General features: G+C 34.0%; 1 protein-coding gene across 6 annotated transcripts in view; it reads right to left on the reverse strand.

Annotated features, from left to right (window-relative positions):
* Positions 1-27,400, reverse strand: part of MARCHF1 (membrane associated ring-CH-type finger 1) — an 844,416-nt gene that overhangs the window by 335,376 nt on the left and 481,640 nt on the right. The window contains exon 1 of one of the 6 annotated variants that reach the window (XM_063664257.1): positions 2,606-2,622. The exons of the other annotated variants lie outside the window; for them this stretch is intronic. The gene's annotated coding sequence lies outside the window, so the exon portion shown is untranslated. Of the gene's footprint in view, positions 1-2,605; positions 2,623-27,400 lie in introns of those variants that run through there. 6 annotated transcript variants of the gene reach the window in all.

A 27,400-nucleotide genomic window follows, 5' to 3' on the forward strand; every position in this document is an offset into this window, starting at 1 on the left:
GGAAAGTCTAAGAAACTGTTACAGCTAAGTGGAACCAAGGAGACCTGAAAACTAAATGTAATGCAACCTGCATAGGATGCTGCTAAAAAATTGGATAAAATGAAGAAAATATGAATGAAGTTTGCACTTTGGTTAATAATAACATATTAATATTGATTCACTAATTGTAATAAATATGTACCATATCACAGTAAGATGTTAATAATAGGAGAAATTGGGTGTAGAGTATATGGGAACTCCTTGTAATAGGTTTGCAGTTTTCTAAAATTGTTCTAAAATTTAAAAAATATTATTTAAAAAATGTGAATTATATTTTCAGGTCTGTGAAAATGACATCTTATTTCAATATAGAGTTCTAAGCAATAACCTGTAGAAAAGTTTGTGTGTCCAAAGGCTAACTGATGATTTAATAACACTAACAAATTTTTCCAAATTATATGGTTTAGGCATTTATTATAAGGCAAGATAACAGAAAAAGTTAGAAATTTTGAGTGGAGTTATTTTTTACCTTCTTAAGAAAAATAAATAAATAACTATGGGAGACTGGAAGAAAAACATATATCACTGATTTAGGACTAAATAGTGAAATAAAAGTTGTTTCATTTCTCAAAAGTAATCACCTCTGGACTTAAAATAAGCCAGGTTCCACTCCCATCTCTCTTTAAATAAGGGAATTTGGTATGAAAATAAAATTCATAGAACTTAAAGCAATGCCTTAAGAATATGTTTTTCTATGTGTATCAGACATACACACTTTCTCAAGATTCTCTTTCTCAAAGGCATGAAACTATGAGTGTATAAGAAGGGTAAAGAAAAGGAAGCTTGGGTTTCCTGAGTAGCCCTTTATGAACACACTTAAAGATGTCTGTGTAAAGTATGGGTTTACAGCTTTTTCCAGTGTGAAACGTCTTTTGATTATAATAAGTTTAGCAAGGATACTTGACATAATAGTAAGTTTATTTTTTCACATAGATTTATTAAGAAACTGTATTGCCATGTGGATTTAAGTTCTGATTGTAATAGCTTTGTAATCCATCCCAGGGATTTATGGCCTGCATCTTAAAAGCCATTGGAATGATTAGATATTTTGCATAAAAATTTCTAAAATACAGTTTTTACTAGCCACATGAAGCCTGAAAAAAATGGCTTCCAGGAAGATCAGTTTTATTTCTGTCATGCTCTTTGAATTGATTTCAAGAAAATTGCATCACTCATTACCTATAAAATGTGTATGAAAGATCTATGGCTTTATAACAGATAGGCATGAGTGAATATTTAATATAAATATTTTACACACATTTTATTGTTTCACTTAAAAGCACAACAGCTGGGGTGGGGGTGTTTTATTATTTAATATAACATAAAATCTAAATAGTTAACATATGAAGATGTAACTAAATACTTGCCTGAATGTCTAGGTTTATTTTGGGGATTTTTATCATTTATATGAATATAGTTTTTTTCCTGATAAATTTTGCAAAACCCTAAAGATTAAAAAATGTCATGTACAAGTTTTCCTTCTGTCTGTGCCCATATTAAGGTAATATGGATCTCCATTTCTTTCCTTTCCCATATTAACAGCTGAAATTTCTACTAAATTTCTTAGAACCAAAGAGATATTTTTATCTTTTGACACTGTAACTCTTCTAAAAGAGTTACATATTTCCTTCTTGACTTTGGTCTCTAGGGAACTCAGAAATCAATTGACAACATCATTTAATTTTTTTTAATGTTTCTAGTATTTATGTTTACTTACTTAGTGTAATCTTGAGCATGTTTTAATGTCTGAACATCATTAGCCATTGGTATTCATCTTTTTTACCTATTTTTATCTATTCCACAAATCTATATAGTTCTCTCAAAATTATTTTGCAAATTATAAAAACTACACTCAGATAAATATATTTCTAAACTGTATTATATACCCAGAGTCAAAGAATTCTTTTTTATGTAAAACAGTAATTTATTTCAGGTTTCAAAATATACATGTAGAATGAAAATAGAGAAAAGATAGCATACAAGTTGGGAAAGAGACTATATGGAATTAGGTGTTCTGATTATAAAGCTGTAGTTATATACATATAATAGGACTGTAGTAGTTTATATAATATATATAATAATATATTATGAATTATATATTATTCAAATATCAATTATATAACAGTAGATAAGTCAATACATGTCTAGGTAACCATTTACCCAGAGGTAGTCAAACTAAAAGTTAAGGGCAAAATTCTCACCTCCACTTTAAATACCAGCCAGAAGCCCAGAGGTCCCCATGGCCACACTCACTTCTAACCAACTGGCTATAAAATTGGGGTTCCCACAGAACTCTGAGTTTTAACAATTCACTTAGACCAATTCATAGGACTCAGGAAAGCACAGTACTTTAAATTGCAGTTTTATTATAGCAAAAGGAATCAAGTTAGAACTACCCAGAGAAAAGACATAAGGAAAAGTCTAGAAGGCTTTCAAAAGTGAAACTACTACAGTCCTTGAGGACATGTTACTCTTCCAACAACGAAATATCACGATGACCAAAAAGTACTGCCAGCCAGGGAAGCTCACCTGAGTTTTGGTGCCTATATTTTTATTGGTGTCTTACCTAGACATGATTGGATCATTGCCAACATGACTCAGTCTCCAGGCCCCCTAAATTGCCGGGAGATTAGGCTGATATCACATGACTCAAATTTCTAATCACATGGTTAGTCTTTCTGGCATGGCTAGACTTTACACTAAGTCATCTCATTAGTGTAAACCACCTAGGGACTCGCCATGAGTCACCTCATAAGCATAAACTATCAGTTGTGGTCTGAGACGCCCAACATAAAATCCCCCTCTTCCTTCTTCATCTATCTTTTAAACTGTGATATTTACATAAAGTGAAGACAAAAAGAGATAAAGTACTAATGTATTATCAGTTAGTCTTGCCATCTAATTTCTTTGTGAGATAACTGGTGATAATGACAATAAATATAAATTTGTCAACACTAAATATATGGAGGCCTATCTGTGGATTTCCTTCCATATATGAAGTTAATTGGACACACATATCCATAATATAGTAGAATTTACTTATTTTAATAATAAACTTATTATATATAATCTAATTAGAATTAATTCAAATGGTAGAAATATAATGAATATGCCATTATATACTCGGTCCCCTTTCTTCAGGGACACTTTATTTGAATAATGACTCAGATACTGACTACCAAGGCTTTCTTTTTTTGCAGTAGGCTAATTTGCCACACACTATTCTTTGCCATTCCCAGAAATTACTTTGTTCAAATTCCAAGAATATTAATATAGATATTCACTAGTATCTAAGTTTAAAATATCACAATTTAATTGATTATAAACAAACATCCAAAATTCAAAGTGATAATAGCTATATCAACTTTCATCAATTTCCTTTTTTTTTTTTCCTGAGAAGCTTATTCTTCTGGTGAATAGTCACCTCTTCTATATTCATTTCCCCGTTATTTCTCTCCCTGCCTCACACTCTCACACTTGTGGACATGCTGTCTACACTAGAATACTTCATCAGTAGCTCAGCAATATTTTGCCTGGTTACTTACCTGTTTCCGCATCTATGTGAACTTGGTGGTTTGTTTATTCCATCACCAGAGGGCCTTTTGCATTGCATTACTATTAGTTGTTAATTGTCTGCCTCCCCACCTGCTCTGAGAGTACTCCAAGAAATGGATGGGGGCAATTTCAAATGGGTCTGTTATATCTCCAGGACCAAGAACAGATAATAGCACTCAATAATGTTCAACATTCAAATATCAAATATCAATTTCAAAATAGGAAAAATAGTATCAAAGTAAAGAAAAATTTTTTCATAAATTAATGAGAAAAATTTATGACCCAATGATGAATACTATTTTGCTGTCTACATGAAAAATATATAAGAATACTATAAAATATAAATTAAAATGAAAATCATACAGAGAGAAGTTCATTTGTGAGGATATGACAAAAACTGCAAATTTCTTTAAATACAAACAGAATGTTGGCACCAAACTAGTAAATATAAGATATATTGTGGAAAATATTCAACAGATGATTCTAAAAGAGAAAAATAAAACATAATTTGAATACATCAAACATTAGGAGCTTTAAAAGAGTTCTAATTTCACTGTGCAATTTCATCATTTCACAAATGTATGTATTTGTGTATATATATCTATATATACCCATACATACAAATGTGTACTTTGGAGCCGATCCCATGAGACCTAAATTTGGATATGTGAATAGTAACTTTTAAAACAGCATCTGTGAAGATCTATCTGAAGATAAGTTTGACATTTAAAATATATTCTGTTTCACTGTGGAGACAAAAGTTGAACTGGTGATTTAAAAAAATTGTTTTTTGACACGATAAAATAAAAAGAGACTTTGCTGGACATTATATCATTCCAAAGACTGCCTGTGTGGTGACAAGCAAGTAGTGTCCAACTTCAGGAAATTTTTTTTCAAAAAAGATGAATAAGGCCATGTGAAATAGGCAGGAAGCTATAACATGACACATGTTTTCCTGCAATATTCCTGATGGCACTATTGTCACTACTAATTAATAGACCATTTACAATGTGTCTCACAGTCTCTTTAAATTTAATTCATAATACACATAAAACGTATAAACCTTCAAACAATAGCCTAGAATAAGTAAGTTTCTACTAGACACGCTCTCCCCCAAACCCCCCAAAAAAGATCTCTAGAGAAGCTAGAAAAAGCCAGGAATGCATGTGTAGTTCAAAGATTATGTGAGTGAGTTTGGTAACATTTAGGTGTCATGCTTTATTTCCCCAAGCATAATCTAGTTCTGTGAGAACTTGGACATTTATGCAAGCTTAACGATGGCTTCTGAGAAGCTAGGTATAAACAGAAGGCTGTTCTTTAGGAAATTTGTCACAGAGATGCTCCATGACCTTTGGCAGTGGTAAATCCCAATAACAAGGGCAATCCAACAGATTTATTCATACGATGAGCAGACTCAATTTTGCACATCCAGTAGGCTGCATGAATGAAGCCCTGACCTGAGAGACTGCAATTCCAGAACAGGTGTAAAATCTGCCTCAGAGCCATTAATGTCTTGCTTTTTTTGACCCCAGAATTCACAATCAAATAAAAACACAAATTATATGTTGCTACTGTTGAAAATTCTTTCTATATTATCTGTCAGACAACCCAACGGAAATAGAAAAATGCTGATACAAGAGAACCTTTCCAAGCAGTTTACCTCTTAAAGGACATTATAAAAGTCTACTTTTCTTAAGACTAGAAAACACTAAGGCAATTAAATAATATTAAACCAATGACTATTCTATATTACATGGAGTTTATAGCTATATTTATGAATCTCCTCACAACTTAGGTCAAATTTATATAATAGTTTGACCACATTTCATACTACTAAAAATGGACACTCTCTTGTCATTAATATATTGTCCATGACCCCGTGTGCATCAAAATCTCAAGCTTATATCTGAGTCGACATGTAAGTGGACTGGTGGAAATAATATTGAAAATTGGCATCTTTCAAAATGGTGAACTCTCCTGAGACTGTCATTGAATATGAGAGAAATATAAAGCCTAAGAAATGAACATAGTTAAATATTGGTCTGGTTCTAAAAATCTGACAGTCAATTTAATTACGAAGTCAAAACTCCAACATGTAACACTTCACATAGTTTAAAGGCTGATTTTCCGGCTAAACAGGATTTCTGTGTACTTCAAGTATAATAATGTAAAGGAAAAAAATGACTCAGAATAGAAAAATTATTTTTCAATTATCTACATTAAATTTTTAAACATTTTCTGTATTATATTTAAAGTGTCTAATTGCTCTAAATTACTGTCATTAAGATGTATCTGAAAAATATTTTCCATTTCAAAAGGCTTATCTTTCAAACTGACCCCATTTTTCCATTACTCTTGTTTTTGTCCAAATACATTTAAGATATCGACAAATAAGAGGAAATACATAGCATTTCTGCCAAATACAGAAGTTTTTTGTTTGGTTTGTTGGCATATTATGAATTATGTTTTATACACCACAGAAAAGACACATTATTTAAAATTAATGCATATAAAAAAGATTCTGGAGTGCACATTTCTTTCCTAATTGCTATCACATTTACCTGACGTGATTGTAAAGCAAAGTGGGATGAATTCAGGGAAACTGTCAGTCTAGAGATGCTGCTTTTTCTGTTGTAGCTTAGAGAAAGATTAGAATGGCTTAAAAAAGAATAAAATCCTGTCATTCGCAGAAACATAGATGAGCCTGGAGGACATTATGTTAAGTGAAATAAGCCAGCACGGAAACACAAATACCACATGTTCTCACTCATATGTGAAAGCTAAAAAAGTTGATCTCATAGAAAGAGAGAGTAGAATAGTGGTTGCCAGAGGCAGGGAGGTGTGGAGGGAAGAGCATTGCCAGAAGTTGGTTAACGAATACAAAACTACAGCTAGATTAAGGAATCAGTTTTAGTGTTCTATAGCACTATAAGGTGACTATAATTAACAATAATTTATCGTATATTTTCAAACAGCTATGAAGAAACAAATTTTGTATGTTCCCAACAGCAAGAAATGATAAATATTTGAGGTGATGAATATAATAATCACCCTGATTTATTATACATTGTATACAGGTATCAAATATCATTCTGTACACCATTAATATGTACAATCATTATGTGTCAAATAAAAATAATAATAAAAGCAAAACTAAGATAAAAATAGCTAGAAACCAAGCTAAGTAGTAAATAAAACATAAATCATCGTCTTTCATATGTGAGAGACAGAGAAGGTATTTTTCTTTTGTTATGATGTGACACTCATTCACAATCATATCTGAAGAGTCAGCACAAAACAGCATTGCTTTTTACATGCTCTGGCACAGTTAGGGTGTCTAATGTAAGGTCTAATTGGGGAAACAACCCAATAGTCTCAGTATAGTACAACTCTGAGATTAACATTTACCTTGTGTTATGCCTAATACCATCTTTACCAATATCAAAACTCTACTTATTAAGTAGCTCTCATTAAGGGTGCTGTGTGGGGTTCACTCACAGAACTTTATATACAAGTCTTTGCCTTCTAGAGAATTTCATAATAAAAAGTATAGAAAAGTGAAAGGTAGAATATAAGACAGAATTCACTTGCAGAAAGACCTACAAATCTTAAAATAAATACATCGCATTTTATCATGTTAAAATGCATGTATATGACTCTATGATACCAGACATAAAAAATAATGGTTACAGGATGTACATTTGATAACTGTATTTATATCATATGAAAATCATATGCTTATTATTTTATTATGTAATTATATGCTTATTATATTATGCAATTATGAAGATTAAAATACATCTTCATTTGTTAATATTTGATCCCAGGGATTCCTAGTTAATGAGTAATCCAAAATCCAAAGCCAAGAAAATTTGTTTTAGATTTTTTATTACAATTAATAATTTCATGACTTATAATGTCCAAAACAATGGAGTTTTATTTGTCAGTGAAAGATATTTTATACTGGAGTTTGTTATTAAGTTAGTCAAGATGTAGCTTCAAGTATATAAATTGAAGAAGCTTAAGAGAAAAAAATTAAAACTACTAATACAATAAATCTACTGGTAGATAAAGTTGAATATTTTACTAGACACAGTTAGTGGAACTAAATTCTAAGTATGTGAGTATAAGTGACATTTAATTCTAATTCAGAATAACCAGAGGTAGCCTGCATTGCATTGGCCAGCCCTTTTGTCTATGTAATGTGCATGTGTTCTGGGGCTATCTGAGCATGTGTATCACCTTGAAGTGAAACTAAGTAGATTGCCTGCCCAAAGGGAAGGCGAAGACAACACTTGAATAGGACGGCATGCCAAAGAACCCTTAATTTTTTCATTTAAATCTACACAGTGAACCTTTGAAAAATGGTCAATATGTACCCACAAAAGAAGATGAAAGTAGATTCTTTGGAGAGTTGAAGCTAAAAGCTCTCAGCAAAGAATGATCTCATGTGCGAAATCCGAAAATCATGCTTATCTTTTCTACAATAAATAAGTGGTGTGGTAGTAACTTCTTTTGCTTTGGAAGAGATTATTTTGTAGAAATGCTGTATCTTTAAGTAAAAGATAAACAGGGTCAACTATGAGTTACCTGCATTCAAAGAGAAGTGTTTTTACCAAACCAAAAATTCATATTTTACTTTCAAGGTATTCTATGTCAGAATACTAGTGTGTGTTCATGTGTATGTGTGTGTGTGTATGCATATAGTCATGTATTGTGATTTTTTTGACATTTATTTAAAGATAATAAAAATGATGAAGTCATACTTTTGTTACAAACTGGAAAAATAATCAATTCCTTAAGGTTCTTCTTCAGCTAATGAACAATCTCTCTCTTTCCATCAGACTGGTAAAATTGGAGCCTAAGTAGTTTCCCTTTAAGCTTCCGCTCTAGCTAGTTTATACCTCAGTGTATTGGCACTGTTGATTAGGCTGTAGGGAGAGAAGACCAAGTTTAAGTATTCAGAATGGAAAGTCTTTTAGAAATTTTACTGGTTCTCATTTATCTGCCACTCCAGACTTCCTCAGCCCGTGAACCTTGGCCATTTGCTCTCATCAGAGCCCTCTGGTTTCCCCTGCTGTTGCCTGATTTCCTAATGCCTCTGTTTATCTCAGCCTCATTTAAGAGTCAGGCTTTCGACAGAGCTGGACTCTGCATGGCGTCCACAAGGTTCCTGATGGCGGGAGTTGCAGCCGCTCGGACAGCACTGTGTTACCTGATGGTAAATTTACAGGAGCTCTGGCTTCTCCAGCATCTGCTTTTAGTGGTTTGGTTACACAATCCAGAAGTGTGTGGAGATTAATGCCCAGTGTGGAAAACTAAGATCAGTGAGAGACAGAAAATAAAAAAACAATATGACAAAAAATTCCTTTCCCTTCCTTCCTGTTCTTGGACTGTTCTGCAGCATAGAACCTCTATACGTTCTCTCCGGAGACACATCCTTTTTGTCCAAGCCAACTGGTCCTGTCTTCTTGTGAAGTTGTAAGCGGAAAGGTAATGCACCGCTTTTATGCGTTTACCCTCATGTGTGCTACTCTGGAATCGCACCCCTAAGAAAATATTGGCATGTAGGCCTTGCCTCAGCCTTATGTTCTATAGGCTAGCTGGGTTAGACAGTAATGAAACCCTAATAGTAGTTCAACTCTTATTTTTTAAGAATCTAAAATAATTAAATTTAATTTAATAAGCATTCTCCTCTAAGACATTGGAAGGCTGTAAACATAAATGTAGTCTAGGCTGAATTCTCACAGAGGTACTAGTCTAGCAAAAGAGATAGATAGAGGCACTAAAGCAATAGTTACCAACCGGGATGATATCCCAAATATTTAACACTCAGCGGGGCATGGGAACTCACAAACTGCAACAGATATTAGCCTTTCAGTTGTTGGATTATTAGAGATGTTTGGGCAGCCACGTGGCGGAAGTACACTCAGAAGGTTAAGGTCTGCGATAATTTGTCAGCTGCAGAAGAACTGGAATATATTACCTGTAAAATCAAGTTTGGTAGTTCCAGCATGCAGCCGTTCAATATCAGCTCTACACACCAAATACTGTAAGACCCAAAGAGGCAGGGACAAAGGGATACCGAAGTGACTGAGATTTGTATTAGTGGGGCACAAAGTTAGAATATTATATTATGGGTTCCTCCCACACTTGATTTTTGTTTAAAGTCTACTTAGATAGCCTGCTAGCTATCAAGGTAACATATTTTTGTAGCAAGAGAAAATCAAGCTTAAGAATTAAATCAACACTATTCATATAAAAATTGTGTGGCTACAGGCATATACCAGACATGAACTCATGCTCAGAAAATATTCAGTGACAAATGTATTATTTAATAAAATAATCATTGGAAATTTTGTTCATTATGGGCCGAGCTATATTTTCTGTGCAATTTTATATCTCTGGGGTACTTAAGCTTAGTTTGTAAAAGTTTATGAAAAATGATATATTTTTAGACAAATAGAAGCACTGAGTTACTAAAATGCCCAGAAAACTTCTTGACATTACTTACTTGCCTTTGGGATATTTTTTCCTCTTTTAGGCAAAGGTTGGTACCTGTTTCCTTTGAAATAAATCAAAATTTATAGGAAAAAAACACATTTTCCACACACTGTCACTCTGAGGTTTGCTGTTCAGCTACAAAGACTTGAGTACTTTTTATATGCAATGAAATTTCTGAATCTCTGAAAATTTTGACTTCATGTTTATAAAATATCTCTATAATTCCCTATTTTCTTTAATTCTGGTCAAAGATAATTTATGATTGTGGAGTTAGCTCAATTTTTCATTTGCCTTAGCTAGACACACACATTGAATTTTAGTTTCATGCCTGCATTTCTTTAAACACATCAGTAATGCTTTTTCGAAAAAAAAAAAATTCTTCAATTTATCTTCCCTTAAGTGTGTTCAGATAGTTTTGTGACCTAAGCAAGTGATTCCCTGGGAGGCCTGTGATTTTTTCATTTTTAAAAACTCTTTAATTCCAAAAGGTCATCGATGTGAAAAGGCAACTCAGCAAGTCTCAGCAGTAAAATATACTAAATCTTAATAGTCTGTCACAATTTCTTTCAGAAATAACCTTAAATTGGTGATGATTAAAATCTCAATATGAAAGAAAATCCACTCCCTTAATTACATTCCCTGCCACAACATGCTATGAGAACAACAACTTACAAATTCCACAACTTGCCGTCTTGCTCGGTGACAGAATGGAAAGTGGTCTCATGAACTTTCTCTTCTGCTTTGCATAAAAGGTTGGAATCTTTATTATTTCCCTTTATCATTGGCACTAATGTATGAAAAGTGAATCAATTTTTCCATGTTTAAACCAAACTATACAAAATCTTTACTGATGTGAACTGCCTAATTCATATTTTGCAAATTGTTATGACTCTCATGCAATAATACAACAAGGTCAGGTTAATTCCTTTTGTTTAATACACAGTTGGAAGAAAATTGCTCTGGTTAGAGAGGAATGATTAACTGATTCTGATCAGGGGTACCAAAGAGAGGTAATTTAGCAAACCTTTGAAGACTGAGTAATAAATTGATATTTTTAAAAAGGAAGAAAGTAGACTTAAGGTAGAGAGAATGAGAGAACTAGAGAACACAGAACCATAAGGACATAAGGACATATATAGAAGAGATAAAGAAAAGTAAATATTAGAGTTGGAATAAAAAACACTTGTTTGATTTGTAGATGTAATCTCTTTATTTTAAAAATAAATAAATATTCAGAGAAATTATATCATGACAAACCCTAGACAGTAAAAATTGATATTTGAATTCCGCATTTTAAAATGTAGCCTTAACCGTGTCACCAAATTCAGACTTTATTTTCAATAGCCAACTGCAATTATATCCACCTCAATATATTGCACAAATTGTAGAATTACTATGTCTAAAATACAACTTCTCTTCAGAACTTGTTCTGTCATCTAAAACTTCCATTTATTCTTTAGACTTCCCATCCCCTCAGATTCCTAAAATAGAGACTTGGATATCATTCAGTTGATGTCTTCCTAATATTTTTAGTGAGCCACCAGATTATAAAGATTGACTTCAGAATGTGTCTCAAATCCTGTTTCTTCCCTCCATCTACTTCCACTACTGACTTAATTCAGTCTTCAACTCTAATTTGGATTATTAAAACAACTGCCTGTTTTCCCTATAAAGTATGTAGAATGTGACATGCCACTAAATTTTCCATAGAAATATGCTCACAGGGCAGTTTAAAGTATTCTTATGAAACAGGATCAAGGTAAGGCATACAGTTACAAATTTGGTAGGCGTCAGGATAGAAGCAATATTAGAGATCACGGAAATAGATGGTATTGCCCAAAATAAGGAGGGTGAAAAAGGAAAAAGGGTATTGAAATAACAAAACGAAGCAATGTCTTTTGCTTTTTGACAGTCTACTGCTGATGATTTTCTACAATCTTGCATGTGCGTCTAGAATATATTTTTATTAATTTACTAGGTAAGTCAGGAAATTAACTAGCCCAATTCTCCAAATAACCATAAGAAGAAATATTGGTAGTTGAGAAGGCTATGTAGAGAAAATGTTAAGCTAATAATAATGATAATTAATAGGCCATAACAAAAAAGATAACCTTACAGATTCAATCATAAATGTAATTATATTACAACATTATTTAATTAGTCCTAATTTTTGGAAATTTTAGAAAGTAGAAAGTAGTCCCCAAATCTTCTATCTCCACAGGTTTCTGAATAATAGCTATTATCCGCACTTAACTATATGGAAACTGTGTTCAGAATTGTACTGCATAAATGATAATGACAGCATTATTTGTAAGCTTCTTTGATCTGTTATCACTTGTGACATCAAGATCGTTATTTTCATCCCTACTGAAAAGTTCTTGACTAAATGTCTAAGTGACAGAGGTATCAGTGATTTAATCTCAATATATTCACCATTTATCTTTTTCTTTGTACATGTCCAGGGTTTAGTCTTCTTCTCTCTTTTCAACAATGTTTCTCCACCCTCATTGCACATCAGAATTAACTGAAGAGCTCTGAAAAAATTACCACTGCCTCGGTCCCACCCTTGACATTTTTATCCAATTAGTTTGCACTTAGGTGTGGGCACTGTTATTTTTTTTTTTCTAATGAACAGAAAGATAGGATTGAGAATCACTGATCTACACTTTCTCCCTGTCTGAAAAATCACAGATACTCTCAAATTTTATCACCCTAATCTCTTTACTTTCCTTATCTATAGGTTAATATCTCCAAATCCCCATTCAACATCTCTACTTACCATGTCCAAAAATAAACTCTTGACCTTTCTTCTCTGCATCTTGCTTCTCTCCAATTTACTACTCTCCTGCTTACATGCAAAATATGTAACAACTTGGACACGTCTCACCTTCACAGCTACCATCTTGGATCTCCTCACCCATACTCTGGTCCTCCTATAGTATATTTTTCACGGAGTGGTCACAAAGACTTTTTAAAAGTGTAAATCGAGTAATGTCTGCTGAACACCCTCCAATGACTTGGTTACACTCAGAATGAAGGCAGATATTTTTCCATGGCCTTTATGTGGGGGTGCAAGCATGCAAACATGGACGTGAAAGCAGAGGATAGAGAGAGGGGAAGAGAAACACACTCTTTCAAACATGGATTCATGAGACATTTCTCAAGCTACCTGAAGGTTTTCTTTCCTATGTTTCTCACTTTCCCCTTCCAGCCACTTTGTCAGGAAACAAGGAGCCGTCTGCTCCCTTGACTTGCACTGCTTCTTCTTAACTTCCTTTGGAAGAATTATTCCAAGGGCCTTGTAGTTACACACACTTTTGACAGATGCTTTCCAAATACTGGCTTGCTTCTCTATAACACTAGCTTTTTTAGTCTGGTGGGCAGCCAGAAAGGGTAGGTAAGTAGCAGTGGAGATAAGCAACAGGAGAACATGGCGTTGACATGAGAAAAAGGATATTTGCTCATGCATATGAATCTGTCATTGTTCTGATTTTGATCTGTGCTTAGACAGTCAGTAGACTGAATCTGTGCCCTGCTAGTCCATCAAAGAGGTATTGCTTTTGAGTTGTCTGGGTTTTAGGGATTTGAAAGACTTTTGAAGAAGTGCAGCATTTTGTCCTGCCAGAAAGGCTTTTCTAACTCAGGATTTGGGGAACACTCAGTTCCTTTCCAGATTTAACCCTGCCTCATCTCTTTGTTCTTTTGGAGTTTAGGCTAAAACTGAGTGCATGACCTTAAATCCAGCAGCACTAGTGTATGTGAGTCCATTTCTCTCTTGGATGGTGAGAAGGAATGTAGGGGACTCTCCCTTAACCTAGTTGAAGGACTCTTTCCCTAAGCCATCAAAATAAACCATCTTCAGTAGTTTGTGGTTCACGTAGAATTAAAAACTAAATTATGGGTACCATTACCTGTGTATCATCCAAAGTCAGTTTTTTTGTACCAGCAATTACAGTGTAATTGTTTCGTACCAGCAATTGCAGAGTAATTAGGTAAGTTTATTCTGAATGCTACCTGGAGGCCCCCTCTCCACCCATGAAATGTTCAGGACTAGGCCTGGATATGACTGTGAGAAGTTTCATTTGTATAGCACTGAGTAATACAGAGACATCTAAAATATCTGTCCTCTGAGAAATTACAACTAGCAAAGGGCAACCAGCTCCCACAGCAAAACAATATTAAGTATTGAATCATTAATTAAATCATGAACAGTAAAGAATTTTAGATTTCTTGAATTTTAGGAGGAAAACTCATCTTTAAGGCAATCGTGAAAGAGACACTATGAAGAGAAAGGTTTCTTAAGATTTTGTGTAACTTGCATACATTGGAAAAGGGTCCTAGAGATTGCCTATTGGGGGGAAGCATGCGGTGTCCTGGGGAACAAACTGGGGCAACTGAGGCAATAAGAGGGAATTCCTGGGTTTGAGGGTGCTCAAAACATCAGCATGGCTGTCAACTAGTATAGCTGTCCCTATTAATACAAGCTAATTCTATATAACATTTATATAACTATAGCTTTCATGGCAAAATTACTTATTTATAAAAAAGTGAAAACAATCTAAACATCCTTCATGGGATAAAAAAAAATCAATTTTACATTATAAACAAAGAAGGAGGCCTCTATGTACTAATCTGGAAAGGTGCTCATGATATATTCTTTAAGGAGAAAAGCAATTCCAAAGGCTTATATGTAAAGTATCATTTGCTACAGTGAAAATAGTTTGTGTATGTGTGCACATGCTTGTGTGTTACATACACACTAATGCAAATATCTAAAAAGTGTTATATCAAACTGCAAACAATAATTACTAGGAAAGTGGACTATGGAAGGGGGTAAGATTACTGAAAAAAAGTCACATTTTACTTTACATATATATTGTTTGAATTTATACAATGAGTATATGTGCTTTGATAATTCAAAAATCATTTGTTAGAGAAAGGATTCAGAGGCGTGTGTGTGTGTGTGTGTGTGTGTGTGTGTGTAGCTTTTATACTCCAAAGTTAAGGGTAAAAGGCAATGTAACTTGCATACATTGAAAGATTTAATATGGGAGCTATTTAGAAATGTTTCTTTTCTTTAGGGTCCAATTCATGATACCTGAGGTAACGTCTAATTAGCAAGCATTTGTAACAGTTGCCCATGATGGCTAAGAAAAAGTTTGCTATATTCACAAATTTATAAATTATACAAGTATATGATATTTATAAATTTAACAGATTTCTATATGATATAAGCATTTGCTATGTAAAATTTTATTAACTAAATACTTTCAAAAATTCTTATTCTTACTCTTAAATTTACATACATATGTAGAGAGAGACAGAGAGGTTGAGATATAACATGCATGAACCCTAATGCTGATCCATACATTAGCAACCAGATATAGAATTAAAAATACTTTTATTTTTATAAAATTGTTTTATGATATTTAAATAACTTTTCAGAAAATAATTTTTAAATGTTATTCTTAAAATAATTTTCCTTTCAAATTTTGATATTCAAGTATAATTTATAATTGCCTTTTAATTATAAATTTGAATATTTAGAAAAATAACTTTAAAAGTAATATAAATATAATTTTTATTATTTTATGTTTAGGAAACAGTCTTATGATAATAGATTTCAATTCTCTATATTTCTAATACAGTTACATATTATTATTTTAATCCTTTAAATTATTACTATTACTACATAAAAATTATGCAATATATCGATTGTAACTAAATATTTTGCTGAAGTGAAAGAAAGACAGTAGCTTTTCTTGAATACATATATAATAATATATGAAGTAGGAAGGTTTTATTGCATGATTCTGCCAACTATTGTTGGTCCATTATCAAGACATAGATATTAACAGCAGTAATTAAATTAACAGATTCATAAATTTTTATCAATTTATACTTAAAAACATAGCTATATACTTTCTAAAAATAATTTATTGCATAGTTATTTTTTTCAATGAAAGCATATGGAGCACATTTATTTAAAAATGTATGTGCTTTATTTAAAACTTAAATATTTGACATATATCTCATGGGTTTCCACCTGAACTCCTGCCCCAGGGATTGTGTTCATACCCATGTCAGTTGAGTACCCATTACTCCACACTCAGGGAATCACCTAAGGAAGACAGAAGTACTTTTAAAGAGGATTAAATTAGGGATAGGGATAAAGGTCTGAGGAGACTGGTAAACCAGCATCATTACAGATGACAGTAGAGAAAAGACATGGGAGCTGGAAATTACCATAGCTTCATCCATTCATGATCTCATCACATCCAAGTGCACATTTAAACACAGAATGCAATTCACATTGTCAAGTACAGGGAATAAAATTATCCAATAAGGCCGGGCACGGTGGCTCATGCCTGTAATCCCAGCACTTTGGGAGGCCGAGGCGGGCGGATTATCTGAGTTTAGGAGTTCAAGACCAGCCTGGCCAACAAGGCAAAACTCTGTCTCCACTAAAAGAACAAAAATTAGCTGGGCATGGTGGCAGGTGCCTGTAATCCCAGCTACTCAGGAGGCTGAGGCAAGAGAATCGCTTGAACCTGGGAGGCAGAAGTTGCAGTGAGCCGAGATAGCACCATTGCACTCCAGTCTGGGCAACAAGAGTGAGATTCCATCTTAAAAAAAAAAAAAAATTATCCAACAAATGTAGATTTGGCACCCACTCCACTTCAGGCCCTTTGCCATGCACTGGAGGAGAAGTAATTATGACATGTTTCCAGCCCTTGAGGTAGTTCATCTACAAAATAATTGAATATATAATAGTGGAAAGAAGAAGAGAGGTAATAAACTAACTAGAGCCAATCTGGTTGGGATCGGGCTAGAGAAAAGATAAGAAATATATGGAATGTAGGAAATACTATCCAGGAATGTATGGACAGATTCAATAACAGAAACATACCCTATGAACTTTACTTGGGCCCATAACCTTAAGAATAACAAAGTCATGTAGATGGGTACTATTTATTAAATCTGACAGCAGCCTGAATTCTACCTGTTGTACATGAGCAGACACAGTAGTCTAATGTTTCTCAACTGTCATTCCTTCAAGAAGAAAGTGCCACAAAGATAAAATATTTTGATTATGAGGCTACCCTAGTGAAAACTACAAATAAAATAATAAAGTTCTTTGTCACTTCATGAAGAAAGCTACATAAATAGTGAATGGTAGCTAGTGTCTGCAGCACCAGCTTCTACTTACTGATTTATTTTCCTTTTCTAAAAGGCAAGAGACTCACTTCTCATTTTAATTTGGAGAAACACAGTACTTCACAGAGCAGAGATTAATGGAAATTTTTGGATGTCTTATTTTGAAAGTCCTTTTAAAAAGTTCATAATCATAAAAAACATTTGTCATAGAAATAAACACAGGATTGTGTCTCTGGGATTTGGGGGTAATAATTGGGCCAGTGAATTAGCTTAACCTCTTTTTGCCAAAGCAAAGATGACATAGAAATTCTAACTTACATTATGGAAAGCTATCATAAAGTCTTTAGACAGCCTGAAATCTCCAGGGTCCAGGGAAGATAGAACCTTCGAAGCTATTGAATCTAAATGCCTGCCTTCAGGCAAAGGTGTACCACTTGAGTCAGGTAGGCAGCTATGATATTAGGAGAGGGATTACAAATGTCTAAATAATTTACCCTATATTTAAGTTTCATAATTCTGTGAAATTGTTTAAATGTTGTCTTTTTATTTTGACTTATTCCTCAGAACCTCTCACAGAGCCTGTTGAAGAGCACTGTTGGCTCACTTTCCCTCATGGGTTTTCTTTTTCCTCTCACTTTAAAATTTTAATGTTGACACCACATTAAAATTTTAACAAATTATTAGCTGGGGGCAGTGGCTTACACCTGTAATCCCAGCATTTTGGGAGGCTGAGGTAGGTGGATTGCTTGAACCTAGGAGTTCGAGACTAGCCTGGGCAACATGATGAAACCTCATCTCTACAAAAAATACAAAAAATTATCGGGGTGTGTGGTGCATGTCTGTAGTCCCAGCTACTCAGGAGGCTGAGGTAGGAGGATCACCTGAGCCCACAAGGTCAAGGCTACAGTGAGCCATTATCAGGCCACTGCACTCCAACCTGGGTGACAGAGTGAGACCTTGTCTCAAAAAATATATTTATTTCATACATGTGGTTTTACATTTCAGAGGAGATGAAATATATGTAACAGCACCTAAGAGACAGGTGTGCAGAAAAAAGGCCCATGGCACTTGTGTCTCATACTGTGGCTTATGTCTCAGATGCACGGGAGTTGCTCCCTTTGTTAACATTTGGTCCTGCCTATACAGTTTCTCACCATTGGAAATAAGCTCATACAACTAATAATAATTTATTTATAACTATTTGAGATATATATGTATATATATGTGTATATATATATATATATATACATGAGAGAGAGAGAGAGATTACATTTAATTCAATTATTGTTGATCCATATTAAACAAGCAAGAATTACATACTGATGTATTTTTTTTTTTTTTTTTTGCCCTCTACGTATGAAGAAGCAAGGCCTCATAATTACTCAGCCATTAGGGTTCTTAACTGCATTCTTTATTGTCTTTTAAGTTGAAAAGTTCCAGTAGGAGACCCATCTCTTTATTAAGGAGTCTTAATAATTGCTATGAAAACCTGATCAAATATTGTACAATGTGTGAAGAGTACTGAGTGCCAACACTAGAGATTTTAGAAGGATATTATGGTTACAATATATTTTTCCTGAACAATACAGATAGGACAGCCAGATAAAATACAAGATGCCTAGTTAAATTTAAATTTCAAAGAAAATTTTTTAGTGTAAGTATGCCTCAAATGTTGCATGGGGCATACTTGTCCTAAAAATTATTTATTGTTTATCTGATACTCAAATGTAACTGGGTGTCTTGTATTTTTTTGCTAACTCTAACAACACAATCACAGATCACTGATGATAAATATTCAGACAATATAACACCACTTTGAGCCCGTTTCTTCCCTAGCCTGCATCAAATCTAAGGGCATTCAATAAATCTATCACAAAATAGCAAACTGGTATTCACAGATCTTTGCTTGGTGCATGAAGTGACAAACATGTCTTTGAATCACATGCACCGTGATTACTGACCATCTCCCCAGGATATTAAAATAGTGGGATAAGAAAATAGCTCCTCATATGGTCTAAGATAAAGAAATTCCTGATTTACTAGGCTTTATAAATTGTGTCTGGAAACTGGTTTCTGAGCAAAGGAGTTGATGGTTGATTGTTAGAGGTGCTGAAACCATCAGTAGCGTAGCTCAGGGAACTGAAACTTTTTAGAATGATCCAGCTTAAGTGGCCTTCTGAGAGACCACCCCCAGAGTAACTCATGCCCTGGGACCTGAGGACCAAATTTCTGTTAAATTTTTTTCTAGAAAGAAAGGGGAAGGGAGTCTGATATTAAGCAAATATAATAATTATAAAATAAATATATCTCTAGTGTCACATAAATATGAGCTGTTTCCTTTTTTATTTTAAAATGTATTATAATTTATGACTATATTTGGCCATTTCTTTATTTTTCTTTGTAGTCAAAATAAATTAACTTTTAAAATGAAAGTGTCCCCAGCCTCTCTTACCTCTGAGAGTTTCCTGGAAACAAAGGTAAAACAAGAACACTGTCAGTGGCTTCTCCTTTCCCTTGTTCCTAGTAACATTTAATGAAAGGCCCCAAGTCCCTAGTTCAAAGTCTCTTGAGACCTAGTCAGGTCACAGATTTTGTCAGGTTCACCAGGTCTTCAAAAATGATCATCACAGAGCTGCTTACTTTCAAATATCCTGAACACATTCAATGAGATCTTTTTTATCTTTGGTCCAAATTGTCCTTCAACTTGGTTTCAAGCTTAAATAACAAGGAAATACCAGGAGGTAGCCAAAGCCAGAGAATATACGTGGCATCCATTTTAGAAATGGTTAGTAATTGAAACCAGTACTTTAAAAACTGATAAATGAATGGATACCAAAGCTGTTTTACTCTTAAGGACATACCAAAAATACTTCAAAAGAAAATTTAGAGACTAAAGAGGGACATTTAAAGCTAATTGTCCACTATTCAGGAACATGCATTTCTTCCCTCTGCAGATGGTGACATTTTAGGATAAATTGTGAAAAGTATTCCGTTTAAATTAGTGATTGCCAAAACAGAATAAGCAAATGAGGCAGTGTGTAAGACTTAGAAGGAAAATACAATATGTGTATTTACATACATGTAACTATAAAGAAAACTAAGCTTAACTAAACTTTGGTATGCAATGGCTGGCATCAGCATCCTCAATCAGCCACACACACCACGGGAGGTTCCTTGAAGGGAAAGTATGCATTTGGTGAGGATGGATGGGTGGCCACCTCACTCAGTCATTCACCTTTAGCATGTCTCAACCTTCCTTCATTTAGATAGGTCCTGTAAAATGGATTTTAAGATTTAATGTAGTTTAATAAATTAACCCTCGTATCATTTGTTATGGACAAGTGTTTTAAGGCTGCCTTAAAAGATACCATCAACCAAAAATAAAAAATAAAGTAATACAAGGCACAACTCATAGCAAAAAGGAATAACAAGATCTTTATTAGGAACATTGTAGGTGCAAAATAGTGATCATATAGTCAGATCTTAAAAAGAGCCACAAATAATAACAAAATTCTCAAGATTAATATTTGAAAGATGTTTCCTGTCCTCTATCATCAGCAGTGGGTCTTGACATCTTGGTGCTTTGGGCCTTGTGATAACTGATGATTGTATAGTCATCACCATAGACAGCATTTAAAAATTTTTTTTTTCAGCTTTACCTCACTTTTTTGAACTTCCAGTTTATGTATGTTTTTATAATGTACCCAATATAACGATCCCATATATGGCTTATTATATGTAATTATTGCAAAGAAAATATATTGGGGGGTGCAGGTGCGGTGGCTCACATTTGTAATCCCAGAACTTTGGGAGGCCAAGGCAGGAGTATCACTGGAGCCCAGGAGTTTGAGACCAGCCTGGGCAACAAAATGAGACCCGTCTCTAATATATATATTTTATCTAGCTATCTAATATATATATTTATGTATCTATCTCTCTATATATAAAGATAAATAGATACTACAGGACACAATACCACACCTAGCTAAAAAAAAATAGCCTGGTATGATAGTGTGCCCCTGTGGTATCTATATATAGATATATATTTTTTAATATATATATTAAATTGAAGTAAATGGAATATTTATATCTAGAGAGATAGATCTATAGATATAAATATATGGATCTATAAATAAATCAATATATCTATAGATATGAATCTATAGATCTAGCTCTCAATATATAGAGATATAGATATATAGATATAGATAAATATATATTGATATAGAGATAGGTATAGATAGATATATAGGTAGATATGGATAGATATATAGATATGTCTCTTAATAGATAGATAGATGGATAGATAGATAGATAGATAGATAGATAGATAGATAGATAGACAGATAGATAGATTTAGACAGACAGAGATACCTGGGCGGGGGGGAGGGAGATGAATGTGTGGCAATTGCCTTAAACTATAATAAAGCATCTCAACCAAAAAATTGTGTAACTAGCATGAGGCAGCTTGTAAAAAAAAAATACGGGTGCAGAATTAACAACAAAAAACAGTTACCAAATCCTAGGATTAGATAAGTGCAAATAGAATAAGCAGAGAAGAGGAGAGGATGGAGACTTCTGTTAATGTAGAAAAAAAGTACAGAAAATGCAAATGTAATTGAAGAAAGACAGAAAGACCTTTTGTGTTTGGGGGGAACTTCTATAGAATTCTCACTTCCAAACTAAAAAGGCATATTGCATTTTTCCTTGGTGAGAGATAAGGAAAGATAGTCTTTCAGAAGCAGAATACCTAAAAGATCCTTGATAATAACAAAGTCAAAGCCAAGAGCAACACCAGGCTTCATGCATGAGGAACACTTTTTCTAAAGATGAAGAGGTATTTTTGAAAAATAGAATGAAAATGTCAGATGTTCCCTAAGCTTTTGTCCTTCATCCTCTTATATTCCTACCCAAATTCTCATGGCTAGAATTTTCTATTTCAACATCTTCAAATGTTACACATTCTAACCCAGAAATCTCTCTTGGACCCCCACTTCCAACTTTCACTTGTGTTTTTGTAACCTTATTATTTAATCAACATATATTTATTGAATGGAATTATCAAAAGTGATATGTTCTCTACCTTTAGAAACTGAGATTTTAGTAGGAAACAGACAATAATTACATAATCATATAAATAAAAATATTACACATTGTGATAATGACTGTAAGAAAAAAAGAGGTAGATACGATTGAAAGTAATTAATAGATGTATGATTGGGGAGGAGAGGGGGATATTTTTAGATGGCATCAAAAAGGGAGGTTTTTATGGGAATTTTCTATTGAAATCTAGAATGAGATAGAGCCAATCACCCAAAGAAACTGGGAAAACATACTCCAGATATGCAGAATTACTAGGGTAAATGTCCTGAACTGGCAAAGGATTTTGTTTCTAAAGAAAAGAAAAGAAGCAAGTGTCCCAGAGTTTGCTACTCGGAGGGTGTTCAGGGACCAGCAGCACCAGCATAATTATCACCCAGAGCCTGTTAGAGACGTAGACTTTCAGATCCTATTCCTATCCTGCTGAATCAGAATTTGCATTTTAACAAGATGCCCAAGTGAGGCACATGAACATTAAAGTTTGAGAAGTATTGTCCTAGAACATGTACTTATGAAGAGAGTGCTACAAGAGGCTGGAGAGTTGTATTCCAAGGTCTGTAGAAAACCCTTATCTACACCAAGAAAATCAATTTGGCTGTTTCACCAACATGTGGATATAAACACTAAATTTTGAAGTCAACATCTTTAGTCCTTTATTTTCTTCTTCTACACTGTGCTCTTTCTTTAGTGAGACTCTAAATTTTATAACTCTTCCCTTATTTGGTCCCACTTTCAAATAGGTACAGACTCTTGTCAAGTCAATCTTCTTAGGGGCAATAACTCAAATATCTATCCCCTCTTTTATTTCCATTTAATATTCCTTTGTCTATTGGTCTCTTATTTCACAATGATATTAAAGTGTGTTTTGTTCATTCTACAAGAATCAATGCTTATTCTTGGCTGATGTTACAAAAGGACTATAGGAAAGTACTGACTTAAAAATTGTGAAAATAGGATGCCTGCGCTTTAAAACTATTAACCTAAGTTGGGTGCAGCAAACCCCATCACACGTGTATACCTATGTAACAAACCTGCACATTCTACAGATTTATCCTAGAACTTAAAGTATAATAATTTAAAAAATTATCAACATATGCACCATGGAGTAAAGATGATATGGCCCTCAGAGCCGTAGAATTGAAGGTAACCTGATTACATAAGTGAATAGACTAAAGAAGAGAAGTCAAATGAAACATAGGCACAGGGTAGAGAGGGAATAGTCTTATTAGATATGGAAACAAAATATAAAGCAAATCTCAAAGGCAGCCCTCATAGAATTCTGGTGTGATTGGCAAATCCATCACTACTTTGAAGAAAATATAATCTCAACACATTTTAGACAACTTAATGCCCCTGCTTTGAGCTCCATATTCCCAAAGCAATGTTCTGGCACCTTTTTATTCCTTCTGCACATTTGTCTTTAGCAAAAAAAAATACCGATTATTTGCATTTTGAGTATTTTTGTTTGCATAAGAGTTATTTCTCACTGTTAACTGATAAATTGCAGTGAGGTTTCCTATATCTGTTTAATGAGGTTGGAGTCTACTCCGGAGAAAGAGATCAACTACTGATGTGCCAGGCAAATCATTTTCTAAGCCTATAAGGCTAAGAATCAGAAAAACAGTTGGAAATTTATCAAGACAAACCCTCTGAAGGTTTTTTGGTTGGCAGCCAGAGGTCCTCTTCTTGGAGATCATAGCATCTCTCCTATGTCCCTATTATTTTGTGTGCAGCAAGCACTGTTTTGTTGTTGTTCTTTAATTTCTACACTAGTGCCAGATACTTTACTAGATGCTGAGGATTCAAATACATTCAATACAATCCCTGTGAGTGGTAAGCCTGTGTCTAAGTAAATCAATGTGTACAATAAATTATATCAATTATTATTGTATGGTAGGTATACAAGAGCTATTTGAGCTTTGGGTTGATTTTTGAGCTGAATTTCAATAGCAAACTGGAATTAAATGAGTAGTCAGGGAATGGCATATAGAAAGAAGGAAAACAGAACTTAAATGAAATGTCATGTTCTAGGGACCACAGTAGTTTATCACATATATTACATTAAAATAACAAGTCATATTTACAGAGTCCTCACTATGTGCCAGGCACTGTATTAGGTACTTTGTTAAGTATCAGACCATTTAATCCATTAACAATCCTACAAGGTAGAGATATTCTTTTCATCTCCGCTCTTGAGATGAGGAAACTGAAAGGTTAATATCTTACTTAGGGTCACACAAGTCATAGTCCTGGAGCCAGGACTTAAACCCAGGCAGTGGGAGTCCAGAAGCCTCATCCTTGATGACTGTGTAATATGGTAATTTTAAAAGCATTTACACTAAATTTTAAATGCAATGAGAGCAGGGAAAATTTCATATTCTATGGTATAGTCCCATCACCATATAGTACCTCCAAACATATTCAATAAATATATCTTACATGGGGAGAGAAAAGAAGTAAAGACAATAGATAAGACTGAGAAAAAAAGGGATTCTGATTAAATTTCTCAGATTATAGTCTCAGGATTGCCTGAGCATCTCCTGCTTAAGTGGTTTGCTCTTCTGTCATAAGCAATGAGAATCATGACTCGATCCTGCTTCCCTTTTCTGATATACTTTACAGACCAGAAGCCATTTACTCCATAGTTGGTGGCTCTGACCACTGTCACGCCCTCTTAATCCACCTCAGCATGTATTTTTCTAGCAAATGTTCCCAAGTGATTACTGCCAAATCACTACCTGCAGATAAAAAAAAATCTCAATAATAAATGCACATACTATTTATGTTAAACTTTATTTATTTATTTTCTTTTTCTTTTTTTTTTTTTTTTTTGAGATGGAGTCTCACTCTATTGCCCAGGCTGGAGTGCAGTGGTGCTGTTTCGGCTCACTGCAAGCTCTGCCTCCCAGGTTCACGCCATTCTCTTGTCTCAGCCTCTCAAGTAGCTGGGGCTATAGGCACCTGCCACCATGCCTGGCTAATTTTTTTTTTTTTTTTTGTATTTTTAGTAGAGACAGGGTTTCACCGTGTTAGCAAGGATGGTCTCGATTTCTTGACCTCGTGATCCGCCCACCTTGTCCTCCCAAAGTGCTGGGATTACAGGTGTGAGCCACAGCACACAGCCTATTTATGTTAAACTTTAAATGTAGGAATGTATCCTCTAATTTCTGATGTTTTGTGCAAAAATTAATAAGTAAAATTCATTTCCTTTATTTAAAAAAATATTCCAGGCAGCTTTGAAATATTTAAATGGGGTTTCTCTCTCTCTCTCTCACTTTATTTTTTCTTCTTGTTTGTTTGCTACTTGAAGGACAATAAAATGCCAGAAAATAGAGTGTGGACTTTAGAGCTAGACTGACTCAGATCAAACCTTCATTCTTGCTTCCATTAACTGTGTGACTTTGGGCAAATAACTTGATCAATCTATGCCTTAGTTTCCTCACCTATAAAATGAAAGATAACTATACACCTGTTTCATTGTGTTGCTAGAAAGCTCAAATGAGTGAATACAGTCATAGTCCTGGAGCCAGGTTGACAACCACTTATCCAAAATGCTTAGGACCAGAAATGTTTCAGATTTAGATTTTTTTTTTTGATTTGGGAGTATTTACATTATGTATTTTAGTTTTTATAATAATTGTATACAATTACTTTTGGAATAACAATCTGTCTGCCTTGGCCTCCCAAAGTGCTGGGATTATAGGTGTGACCCACCGGAACCCGGCCTCCCCAGTGTAAGTCTGGAAGTTTTATTAATCTGGTACAAGTCAGCTTCAGGGGTAAAATTTCTGCTAGATTTCAAATCTCACTTTTTTTATTTTTATTTTTATTTTTTGCTTCCTAGTATAACAAACTAGTGCCTAAAAAAGGCATAAATATTCAGAAAATTGTGCCAGCATAGTCGGAAATATACTGCTATTATTCATATTCATTTTATTTTTCTGACTTAACCCTACTTAATATAATTAACCTAAATTTCAAACACCAGAGACAAAAGCAAGCTTTAGAGCCCAGGGGACATCATGTGAGGAGAGGAAAGGTCACCAAATCTTGTCAGGTCGCAATTTTGAGATCTCTATTGTATATGTTTTTGTAATCATTATTGCCATGCTTTTATCTTTGCAGCATACAAACAATAATTATATTTTCACTCTGAGAAGGTGAGTAATTATCTTCTTGATTTCTTACTTAGGTCCCATGGAGATAAATAACTTCACTAGCTCATAATGGTGAATAATTTTAATACCTGAATTTGTAGAGGAAAATCCAGAATAAAAGGTGTTAACTAAAAAAACACAAAACTGAGATTTCCAATTAAATTATTTACACAACGCTTCATGTTCTGTTTTCTCATTTTAAAAGGTTAACATAAATTTCCAGCAGATATAAAGCTACACCATTTTTTTTTTCTGAATTATGTTTCACAAAGGAGCACTTTTGCCTACGGAAATTTATGAACTCTCTCAACTCACCGAAATGAAACAACAACCAAAAAAAGCTAAAAAAAACTGTCACCATTGCACATAGCAAAAGGAGCTTTCCGATGCATTCCCATCATAGACTTCACTGTGCCCTAAGGATCTGTATCTCTTTCCCCCTGAATTGAGCAGGACTGTGAAGTAGCAGAGCGTTGATTCCTTTTATCATCTAAGGCTAATCCAAACAGAGCTAAAGCAGGTTACTGCAGAAAGCACAACAAAAAAACAACAAATTGACCTGGAGTTTTCTTTCTTTCTTTTTTAATACATAATCCTTGATGCTCATCTTTCTAGAGGTAATTAATAACACACATGATGGGTCTTTCTTTTATTAGCACATGCTTTTGCTACAAGATTGTGTCTTGCTGTGCATCCCACAATCATCAACTAATATATGTGGCATTAACTTGTTCCTTTTTAATGAGGCACTAAAAAGTCTCAATAGATTCAATAGATTTTTTTTTAAAAAAGAACAAATTGAAAACCTCAGCTCATTGACATTGTAACAATTTAATTTTAAATATGTAGACAATAAAACATGATTATGTCCAAATAGCTTAATTTAC

Source organism: Pongo pygmaeus, chromosome 3 (assembly GCF_028885625.2).
Source record: "Pongo pygmaeus isolate AG05252 chromosome 3, NHGRI_mPonPyg2-v2.0_pri, whole genome shotgun sequence".
In the NCBI taxonomy this organism is placed as follows: domain Eukaryota; kingdom Metazoa; phylum Chordata; class Mammalia; order Primates; family Hominidae; genus Pongo; species Pongo pygmaeus.